We start from the raw sequence: 11,007 nt of genomic DNA on the forward strand, positions 1-11,007 counted from the left end.
GTTTACTAATCACTTTATGGTGGACCCTATCGGCTTTGTGGGTGGTCTTCGCCTTCTCTGAAAACTTGACCATATTACCTTTGATATTTTGGAGTATAATTCCCAGAAGATCCATGGGAGAGTTAGCCTAGATAACAACGAGTTTGTTAGAATTTCCTTCTGCTATGTCAGACCTAGTCTGGTGACCAAGGATCATTTTTGGCGTTCTTGCTTGGATTACGCGGACAAAGCGAAAGAACAATGGATTATCCTCAGGGATTTAAATGACATTGCAATAGAGGATGAGCATTGGGGGAGCGATAATGTCAATTGTAGTGTCATCAACAAGTTTATAGAGGCTATCAATGCATTTAAACGCATTGACATGGCTTCTGGAGGGCATAGGTTCACTTGGGTGTGCTAAGTGGGTGGCCTGACTACCCTCAGAGAAGGCTGGATAGAGTCATGTGGAACGTGGAGGCCCAACTCAACTTCCCGAAAGCTAAAGCCTTCATCTTGGGAAGAGCCCACTCTGATCACCACCCAATTATGTGTAAGTTTCATGCTGGAAAGGCCCCACCTCGTAATAATAGGCCCTTCAGATTTGAGGCTGCTATGTTGACTTGGGAGGATTACAATGACATTTGGCGGGAGGCGTGGGAGGGTCAGGACGATAATGTTGTTATGGCCATTGACCGCGTCACCAAAAAAAAAAACCAAGAGTGGAATTACAAGATATTTGGAAATATTTTCAAGCGCAAAAGAAGAATCAAGGCTCGCATCCGCGGGATTCAAGAATCTCCCTTTTATAGTTCTCGAGGTCTTCAGAATCTAGAAAAAAGGTTGATTAGGGATCTTAATGAGACTCTCAACCAAGAGAAGAACCTGTGGTACCAAAAATCAAGAGCGGATTGGATCAAAGATGGAGACCGGAATACCTCTTTCTATCACAAGTCAACGACTATTCGGCTATTCGCGGAAACCATGGACGAATTCGGCTTCTCAAAATTAATGGTGAGTGGTAGGACGAATTTGGCTTCTCAAAATTAATGGTGAGTGGTGTTCCAATAATGATAGCATCAAAGAGCATATTAATAACTTTTTTAAATGTCTTTTTGACAGGGATCTTTCGGTTAACACTTCTGGCCCGGGAAGGGGCCGACCCTTTCCACTTTGCAAGCCAATAGGCTCATGAACCCGGCTCTTGTTGAATAAGTTCACAGATCCATTTTTAGCATGAAAAGATTCGATAGTCCGGGCCTGTAACACCCCTAAATTTTAAAACTTTTAACGCTTATGAAATAAAGGTAATTCTATTATCAAATCCCAAACAGAGCATAAACTAAACATAAATGTCGGGGTGCTATGCCACATCTAAGCTAGAGAACTCAGATGCACAGGCTAAACTATCCAATAATAAGAAATTCCCAAATCAATATCTAGTACAATCTCAAGGCACGCAGGCCGATAATAGAACTAATCTAGCTATGTCCACGGGTCCGACTAGCGCGCTCCGGAGCTACTCATTTGTGCCTGAAAGCCAAATATATCTGTTCAGCGAATAATGCTGGTAACCCACTCTAACGCGTTAAGTACAATATAGGCAGATATAAGGGAAAATCATTTTGAAGCCAGAATACATATATACCTATGAAACTCTAATTTAAAACCGAGAGTAGACTCAATCAAGCAATAGCAGACACATTCAATATAATTAATCATGCACATAAAGATTCCAACACACATCCTAAGGTCACAAGACTATCCAATATCAATCCTATCAGTGTCCAATTACAATTTCAGTCACAATCAACAATAAGACACGTATGCACATATGGTGGTGCCGTAGGACCCTTCACGTGCCCATACACGAAGGTCAGTGCATATAGCTCTGACATGGCCCCGCAGCACTTTACTTGTACCGCAGCACAAGGAGATTGATCGCAACCAATCAATTAATCGCAGCTCATTTATATCATAACGTTTGATTGCAACCAAACGGTGGACCGCAGCCCTATTATCATGTATATCTGATCACAACCAAATTATGGACCGCAGCCCTATATATATATAATAGCCGATGGTTCTCAACCCATCCAATTGCCTGTATAGCCGACCGATCGCAACCGGTCGGTTTAATACCTGATGGTTCTCAACCCATCAGATAGCCATTATAGCCAATTGATCGCAACCAATTGGGGTATCATGCACAATTAACATAGAAACCAAACAACATGCAACCCACATTAACACATAACAAGGGGGGATCATCAGGGAACACTTATCCTAATATAACTCATACGTAACACACCACATTAAACCACTCATGACACTCCTAAAGGATCATACACCTTCCTCCTAGGTCAATGGGATACCAATTCAACTACCATGCAATACACAAGACTCTTTTATCCTAAGAACGGCACCCGATACATCAAACTAGACTCACACACGACAAACAGGGTACAACGGGACACGGGGAAACATCAAACGGGGAAAAACACCACGGTTTGCACCAACATTCCAGCGGGTGCCCGGCGGGTAGAGGTCCACCCGTCGGCGGTGGCCTATAAACCAGCGGGTGCCCAGGCGCCTGTCCGCTAGGAAGAGGGCACGGGGTAGCGGGTAGGTGGCGGGCACCCCTGCCCCCACCTACCCCCCACTGACTCCTATGTAATATTTTGGTCCCGGGATTCATCGTGGAACCCAAAACCATGTCCTGACACATTCAAGTACAAACGACGACACCACGTATTCAAGTAACGAATTTAAACCAAGGACCACACCAAATACATCCTAACACGACTCCTAAACATGCCAAGACTCAACACCAGAACGTTCAAAATTCCACCCAAACATGCCAAAACCACATAATACGAAATCCACGTTTATTACCCTAGGGCTCTAGTCATAATCAAAATACAAGATCATTCATATAACTTATCATGGTATCAAGAACATCAAGATTATCACATAAGTATCAAGATCAACACATAATCATCAAGATTATCTCACGAACACCATATAAATCTTACGAAAAGCTTTATCAAGACTCGAACACAGAATCATATATCAAGAAAGCCAATGAAGAACATATAGCAAGGAAAATAGGTTTTGTTGAGACATGGGTTACCTCTTAGCCTTAATTAAAATCCTTGGCTACTAAGGTTCTTTCTCTAAGATCCCCACCTCGTGGTTTCTCCTACGTTTGGTGACAGGGGAATTCCTGGGGAATCTTGTGTGGTGGAATCAATCGTGGTGGGATTTCTAGGTGCCTCCTAAGTCCTTATATATATTTAGGAGTCCTAACTAAGGTCTGAATGGTAAGGATTTACTTATTCTATTCCTTATAGGACTAAGGGTTTGGTTTAAGGATAAGGGTCCATGATCCATGGTGGACCCTCCTTAATTAATTACAGGAATCCTACCCCAATCAGGTCCCTTTTCTAATTATCATTTTTGTTAAACAATTAGACAATTAGTCTGGGTTAGAGGCCGTAACACGAGGTGTTACAGGGCCCCAACGGGATTCAGGCCGCTTTTTATCAGCACTATTGGAGTACTGTGGAAGCCTCCATTACCAATATGGTAAATTATGCCTTGAAAACTAGGATGATTCCCGAGAGTATGTTGTCTGCGCACATCACCCTTATTCTGAAAGTTGACAGATAGGAGAATGCAGGGGATTTTTGGCCTATTACTCTCCGCAATGTGGCCTTCAAAATCATTTCAAAGGTGCTTGTTAACAGGCATCGGCCTTGGATGTAGAAGCTCATAGGCCCCCACTAGAACAGCTTCCTGCCAGGTAGATCTACTATGGATAATGTCATCCTCACCCATGAAGTTATTCATTCCATTAATCATAAGAAAGGGAAGATACACACGGTAGTGGCTAACTTGACCTTCGAAAAGCCTATGATAGCTTGGATTGGAACTTTTTGAAGATCACGTTGCAAGAGTTTGGTTTCCCGGAGAGTTTTTGTTTGGCTAGCCCTCTTCACGGTTTCCTACACCAACATGTCTATTATTTGGAATGGTGAGAAATTACCATACATTCAACCTAAGAGAGGATTGCATCAAGGGTATCCTCTTGCGCTATATCTTTTTATCCTTGCCATGGAAAGGCTTTCGTGGGATATTCAGGAGAGAGTCAAAGAAGGTATCTGGAAACCGATTCGTCTCACAAGAGGAGGGCTTAGCGTCTCGCACCCCTTCTTTGCAGGTGACCTTATGTGTTAACAAAAGACACCAATAGTGTATGAAAATACACAACAATGAAATGCAAGAAATACACAACACACCCAAAAAAAAATACACCATATAACTCCCTACCCATAATGGTGCATTTTCGAACACTGTGTGGTGCTTTTATTCATACCTAATGGTGGTGGTGGTGGTGGTGGTGGTGGTGGTGTGTGTGTGTGTGTGTGTGTGTGTGTGTGTTTAAGTTCAAGTGCTGGTGAATGCTTCCCGTGCGATTGTGTGAGTGATTAATGTGCGTGAGTTTTGTACTTTATGTTTGTGAGTCTTGTGCTTAAGGTGCGTGAGGTTTGTGCTTAATGTGCGTAAGTTTTGTACTTAAGGTGCACGAGTCTTGTGCCTAAGGAGCATGAGTTGTGTGCTTAATGTGCATGAGTGTGTACTTAATGTGAGCTGTTTTTGAAACTTTAAAGTGCATGAGTTTTGTGCTTAATGTGCGTGAGTTTTGTGCTTAAGGTGCGTGATTCTTGTTCTTAAGGTGCACGAGTTTTGTACTTAATGTGCGTGAGTGTACACTTAATGTGAGTTATTGTTAAAACTTAAGGTGCGTGTGTTTTTGTTCTTAAGGTGCGTGAGTTTTGTGTTTAAGGTGCGTGAAGGTTATGCTTATGATGCGTGAGTCTTGTGCTTAAGGTGCGTGAGGTTTGTGCTTAATGTGCGTGAGTGTGTAGTGCTTAATGTGCGTAAGTTTTGTACTTATGGTGCATGAGTCTTGTGTCTAAGGTGCAAGAGTTGTGTGCTTAATGTGCGTGAGTGTGTACTTAATGTGAGTTGTTGTTGAAACTTTAAAGTGTACGAGTTTTGTGTTTAATGTGCGTGAGTTTTATGCTTAAGGTGCGTGATTCTTGTACTTAAGGTGCATAAGTTTTGTACTTAATGTGCGTGAGTGTGCACTTAATGTGAGTTATTGTTAAAACTTAAGGTGCGTGTGTTTTTGTGCTTAAGGTGCGTGAGTTTTGTATTTAAGGTGCGTGAAGGTTATGCTTAAGATGTGTGAGTTTTATGCTTAAGGTGCGTGAGTTTGTGTTCTGAATGTATTTTGTTTGTGTTTAATGTGCGTCTGTTGTGTACTTAAAGTGCGCTAGTGTAATGCTTAATGTGAGTCCACCCGCACAACCGCACGGGAAGCACCACCCGCACCTAATCCCTTCCCTATCTGCCTGATGGTCGAGGTACCACCTTCTCCTCCTTGGCTGCCTGATGGTCGAGGTAAGTTGACATCCCCCTCAAGTTGAGCTCCCAGGGCTCGGGGTAGCCGAGTGCTTGTCATATCGAGCTCCCTCAAGGTGGGCGGGATGGAGGTTGGCATTCTTTGGGAGGCCTCGGGGCCGAATGTGGGTATAGAACACCTCTTCTAAGCCCTACCACGAGGCGAGTCAATGCAGCGGCACCTTGTTAGATGGCGACCATCCCCTCTTGGAGGCCTGGGGCTGGAAGGGGGGCGGTAGGAGGCGACCCACCGTTGTGGTTATTGTTGAGACGGCCCCGTAGGTCCCTTGTCGACCTCACGGAAAGGATTTGTTGCCGGCTGGCGATCCCGTTGAGGCCTATTCCCGCTCGGGGTGCAACGAGTGTTGTGGAAACCGTTTGAATCACGAGAGGGTGATCTCGTTATTTTCATAGCTAGTAGAATATAGAGCACACTCGAGCTTGTATGTCGAGCTCTTAATGTAAGCACCAATGATGGATTTAATTAACCTGGGGTAGCCCGAATTACTAAATCCGATAAATAAAGAATAAATAATAAAGTAGGAAAAGACAAGAAATATATGTCGTGGAGACAATTCTTGTATTAATGTAGTGTTGGTAGGAAGATTACAAGTAGATGTAATTTTTGAACAAGTGAATTAGATAGATAAGAGATGTCATAACAAGACAACAATGGGTGTTTTTATACTAAGCTTCCTCCTAACCGCCCCCATGAGAATAGGGTGGGTGGGTGGTTCTTGTTGACCGAGTCCACTCGTGTATAGCACAAGGCTGAGGGCACCCCCTCACCTAGCCTCTAGCCGAGGGCACCCCGGGCCGAGGCCTCCTCTAATCGATGGCACCCCGAGTCGCGGTCGCCTCTAGCCGAGGGCACCCTAGGCCGAGGACGCCTCTAGCTGAGGCACCTCGGGCCGAAGATGCCTCTAGCCGAGGCCACCCCGGGCCGAAGACGCCTCTAGCCGTGGCCACCCCGGGCCGAAGACGCCTCTAGCCGAGGCCACCCCTAGTTGAGGCCTTCCCCAGGCTGGGTAATCCTCCGGGTTGCTTCCACTTCTCCTCGGGTCAGTTTGGTCTAGGTCCATCTCTAATATATCCATCAATACTATTTGACAATATTACTCAAATTTTAATAGTATAAGACTATTTTTGGGCGGAAATTTAAAATAGAGGATTTTTTTTTATTATTATTAATAGTATAGATAGATAAGCTAAATGATGAGTGATACATATACATTGGAAAAAGGGCAAATTAGCAACTACGAATAACCAAGAAATTAAAAAGACTCATTCACAATTTGAACTCCTATATCAACGACTTGTAATTTGAATACGTAAAACTTAATTCGTCCACAACTTGATTCGAGTGAAAATAATTTAATTTTCTTTAATAAAATTTTGTTTTCATTTTTTTTAACAACATCATGGATTGGCTTAACACATTATGATAGCTAAATTGAGATTGAGATAAGCCCTATAAATAAAGCGTTGTGGAAAGTATGATGAACGTAAAGTGTGGGGAGCAAAAAATTCTATGGTCCCCATGGTCCTAGCTAGGGGTGTCAATACGGGCTGGCCCGCCTCATTAGGCCCGCCCCACCGCGGGCTTTTTATTTGGCGGACTTTGGTGGGCCGGCACGCGAAGCCCGCGGGCTTGGAACTATACAACCCAAGCCCGCTCCATGCGGGTTTGCGGGTCTCGCGGGTTGGCCCGCGGGCCATTACTTACATTTAAAAAAAATATTAAATAGTATATAAACATGTTAAAACCGCTTGAAATATGGCACCGGAAACCTCCATAAAATCCATAAATCTCGCCCAAATCACCCGGATCGATACCGCGCGTTCAATAGAACTGTAGACGGGTGATCAAATCACGGGTTCAACAGCACACTCGATTTCTCTCTCGGCTTCAGATTTTCCCTCTACAATTCCCGTCTGTGTATAACACATATATAAATATGTATGTTTGCTAGACTTGGAGGCGATTTAGTAATTCATAAATATGTATGAATTGATGATTTAGTTTTAGTAATTATTTGATAGAGTTGGAGGCGGATGGTGACGGGAGAACTGAAGAACTACGTACTCTAGGAATTATTAAATTAAGAATTGGCGAAAGATTATTGAATTATTGGATTTCTCCCCTTCTACGTATTCTTAGATAGTTAGATCTACACATTGCCTAAGAATTAAGATATTATATATATGATTTTTTTAAAAAAAGATATTATATATATAATATATTTATTTATTTTTTAAATATGACCTGGCCCGCGGGCCGGCCCGCAACCCGTGCGGGTTTGCCCGCGCGGGCTCTGGCCCTCCGCGGACCATGCCCATTAGGCTCGCATTTTCGTGAGCCTAATTTCTTGCGGCCCTAACCCGCCCCATTGCGGGGCGGGTGCGGGCTAATCCGCGGGCTTCGGCCCACTTTGACACCCCTAGTCCTAGCGGGGCTTAAACCCGCAACCTTTGGCTCATAATACCAACACTCTAACCAACTGAGCTACAAGACCATTGATAGAGTTAATCAACGATTTCGTCCCTCAATTATTAGCGAACTGTCAATGTAGTCCCTCAATTGCTTATTCATCGATTTGGTCCTCGAAAACAATTATTTTTAGTCGATTTAGTCTCTCCGGCCGTTGATTTGGTCCACGAAAATAATTATTTTTAGTCGATTTAGTCTCTCTGGCCGTCAACGGAACACGGACTGAGGGACTAAATCGACTAAAAATAATTATTTTCGGGGACCAAATCGATGAATAAGCAATTGATGGACTACATTGACAGTTCTCTAATAATTGAGGGACCAAATCGTTCATTAACTCCCATTGATATTATATAATTTATGTTTAAAAGTACAATTCCATCTACATAAAACAATAATTAACAACTCCAAATAATTTCTGCTCGTGAACTATTTAATCATTTTCATTAGAAAAAAAAAACCCGTTTCATTAATCTTCTCAAAGTCAATGACCTTATCCACTTTGACGAATAAGGATTGTCATTGATGTAGGAAATTTATTTAAGTAGAAGCAAACGGAACAGTAAATTCAAAGAATAAAATTTAAGTTGTGTCGTCACACATATTTTCATAAAATTTATTCGCTACCTCCGAAGAGTACGTGGAGGAGCTTGTAGCGTCCGTCTCCCGATTAAGATAAAATGAATATAAACAAAGGTGCTAGAAGTGTTGTAAGTTGTAACGTCAGTTTTTCAAGATGAAATGTAGATAAACAAAAGTACAAGGAGCACCAATCTCCCATGATAAAAAAAAGTGCTAGAAGCATGGTAACATCAATCTCATAAGATAAAATGGATTTGAACAATGGAGCATTAAGAATTTTAGGAAAACTATGATATTACAATGTTGAAGTGCATGCACACGAGTCATCCTTTTAATAATAATTATTGTCCACATGGGCAGCTCAACTCGTCATGGAGGTGAAAGTTGGAAAGAATGACCAGGGACTGAGTCTCACCAGCGGCAGTGTGGGAGCAACCTCTCAAAGTGAGGGGGGCTCCTTGTGCATAGGGAGCAAAGGTCTAGCCTTTGTGGTTCATGTTCAGTTGATTTACCATGATTTACATCCTCCCAGATGTTCTGTCGGGCCCTTAAGGTTGGGGTTTTTACCTTTTGGAAAGAATAGTAATTATTATAATATTATTATAATAATTATAATAATAATACATTTATTATATAACAATAAAATTATGTATATAAAAAAATATATGGAAATCTTGCATCTCAGCTCTCATTGTATTTGTCCCACATTCATAGGGAATAAACGAGTGCCGAGAGCTGTGAACTCAAAATTTTGCAGTTGTATATTATCTACAAATATTTATGAGATGGGCATGAATCGACTAACCAAGTACTTGAAGAGTGATTGGTTGTTCCTACCCTATACCTTTATTTCAAGTTCATGAAAATTGATATCACATCCCCGCGTCACTACTCACTTGAATTTCAAAAGCAACATGCAACATGTTACAAAAATGGAAAGGAAAAATCTATTTTGATTGTTGTCCATTTACTTGAATTAAAACCACAATATGTAACCATGCATTATGTGTTGCGGATTTTAGGGATTTGTTACATGTTTGGTACATTCTTGATTAGCGCTCTCTCTCTCTCTCTATATATATATATATATATATATATATATATACATACATATATATTGAATCCGGTGCACCCCCTAGTTAGCCAGGTTCGTAGTTAGCCAGGTTCGTGAGCACGCTTCTTGGTCGTTGATGGGTTTTTTTTGAACGGTGAGATGGTGTGTTGATGGAATACACGTGTGTTTGTTTTAGGGGTTGTTTTGTAATTTTCAGTTGGCATTTATTATGTCTAGCCATATTGACGGAGGTAATTTTGCAAAGAGAATAGATAAAATAGGAACTTTGTCTTTTTATCTCCGCTGGCTTACTGTGTCTCGGTCTCTTCCGTTTCCCAAGCAGCTCTCTTCCTTTTTTCACCCGCTTCCTCTCCACTTCGCATAATCTCTCCGGCGTACTCAAAGTTGTGGTTTCTTCATGGCTGGTTCAAGCAGGAGGCTGTCCAAGAGGCTTAGGGGAATCTCTTCTGCTTCAAATACCGGTATTATGTTCATCCATTATTTGATTTTTTCGTCCTTTTTCCGTTCGCGTTTTTGGTTTTCCATAGTGGGGTTTTAACCGGCGTTCTGTACCATCGGGTATGGTTGTGGGTTTTTGGATTTTTGTATTTTTATTTTGTTTGTAGTTCCTTTGGGCGTTATATTTTTCTGGGTTTTTCATCACGGTTTTACGACTGGTGGTCGTCGATTCAAGTAGGGTTGGTGGGCGGTGAGTGTGTTGTTTTCTCTGGTCGAATTCTGGGTTTAGGGTTAGGGTAACGGTTTTTTTTTTTTTTGTTTTTTTGTTTTTTTTTTAATCGGTTGGGGTATTAATGGGGGGTGGTTCGGTGGTGCTTCGTTTATGACTGTGAAAATGTTAGTCGGGTTCTTTTTTTTTTTTTTTTTTTTTGTTGTTCATGGTGGGGGGCGTTGGCGTGGGGGTTATGTGGTTGGTGTATTTGGGGATTATATATGCTCCGAGCTTGGAGGCGGGTGTGGGGTTTTATTTTTGTGTACTGTAGCTAGATGGTTGGTGTTTTTTGTTTTTATTTCATGCAATGTGTATTTTTGTTTTAGTATTTGCTCAATATTTTTTTTTTTAGGGGTACAAGGCTTCAAATGTGTGGGTAATTGTCTTGTGGGGCGTTTTTGTTGTTTGTAGTGGTAACATGTTTACTTTTCATGTTATTTATGTTTCGGTTAATGTTGTTTTTTTTTTTTTTTGTTGTATTGTGTATGGTTTTTTCAGACAATGTCAACTACTTTGTGTCTTCCCTTTTTTTTTCCAACCCAGAATGGGGTCTGGGTTTTGGATTTTTTGGTGGGGTAAATGCATATGGGTCCAATAGTTTAGTGTGATAGTGTCTGGAGTTGTAATCTACATTATGGTTTTGTGTTTTCATTTTTTTTCGTGATGGGGTGGTGGGCTACTGGTTTTGGGTGGGGTGGTTGT

General features: G+C 41.8%; 1 non-coding gene across 1 annotated transcript; it reads right to left on the minus strand.

Annotated features, from left to right (window-relative positions):
• Window positions 1–7,890: 7,890 nt before the first annotated feature.
• Window positions 7,891–7,964, minus strand: TRNAI-UAU. The gene has a single exon. It is a non-coding gene; the product is annotated as a tRNA-Ile (tRNA).
• Window positions 7,965–11,007: the final 3,043 nt, after the last annotated feature.

Source organism: Ipomoea nil, unplaced genomic scaffold, assembly GCF_001879475.1.
Source record: "Ipomoea nil cultivar Tokyo-kokei standard unplaced genomic scaffold, Asagao_1.1 scaffold2144, whole genome shotgun sequence".
NCBI classification, from domain to species: domain Eukaryota; kingdom Viridiplantae; phylum Streptophyta; class Magnoliopsida; order Solanales; family Convolvulaceae; genus Ipomoea; species Ipomoea nil.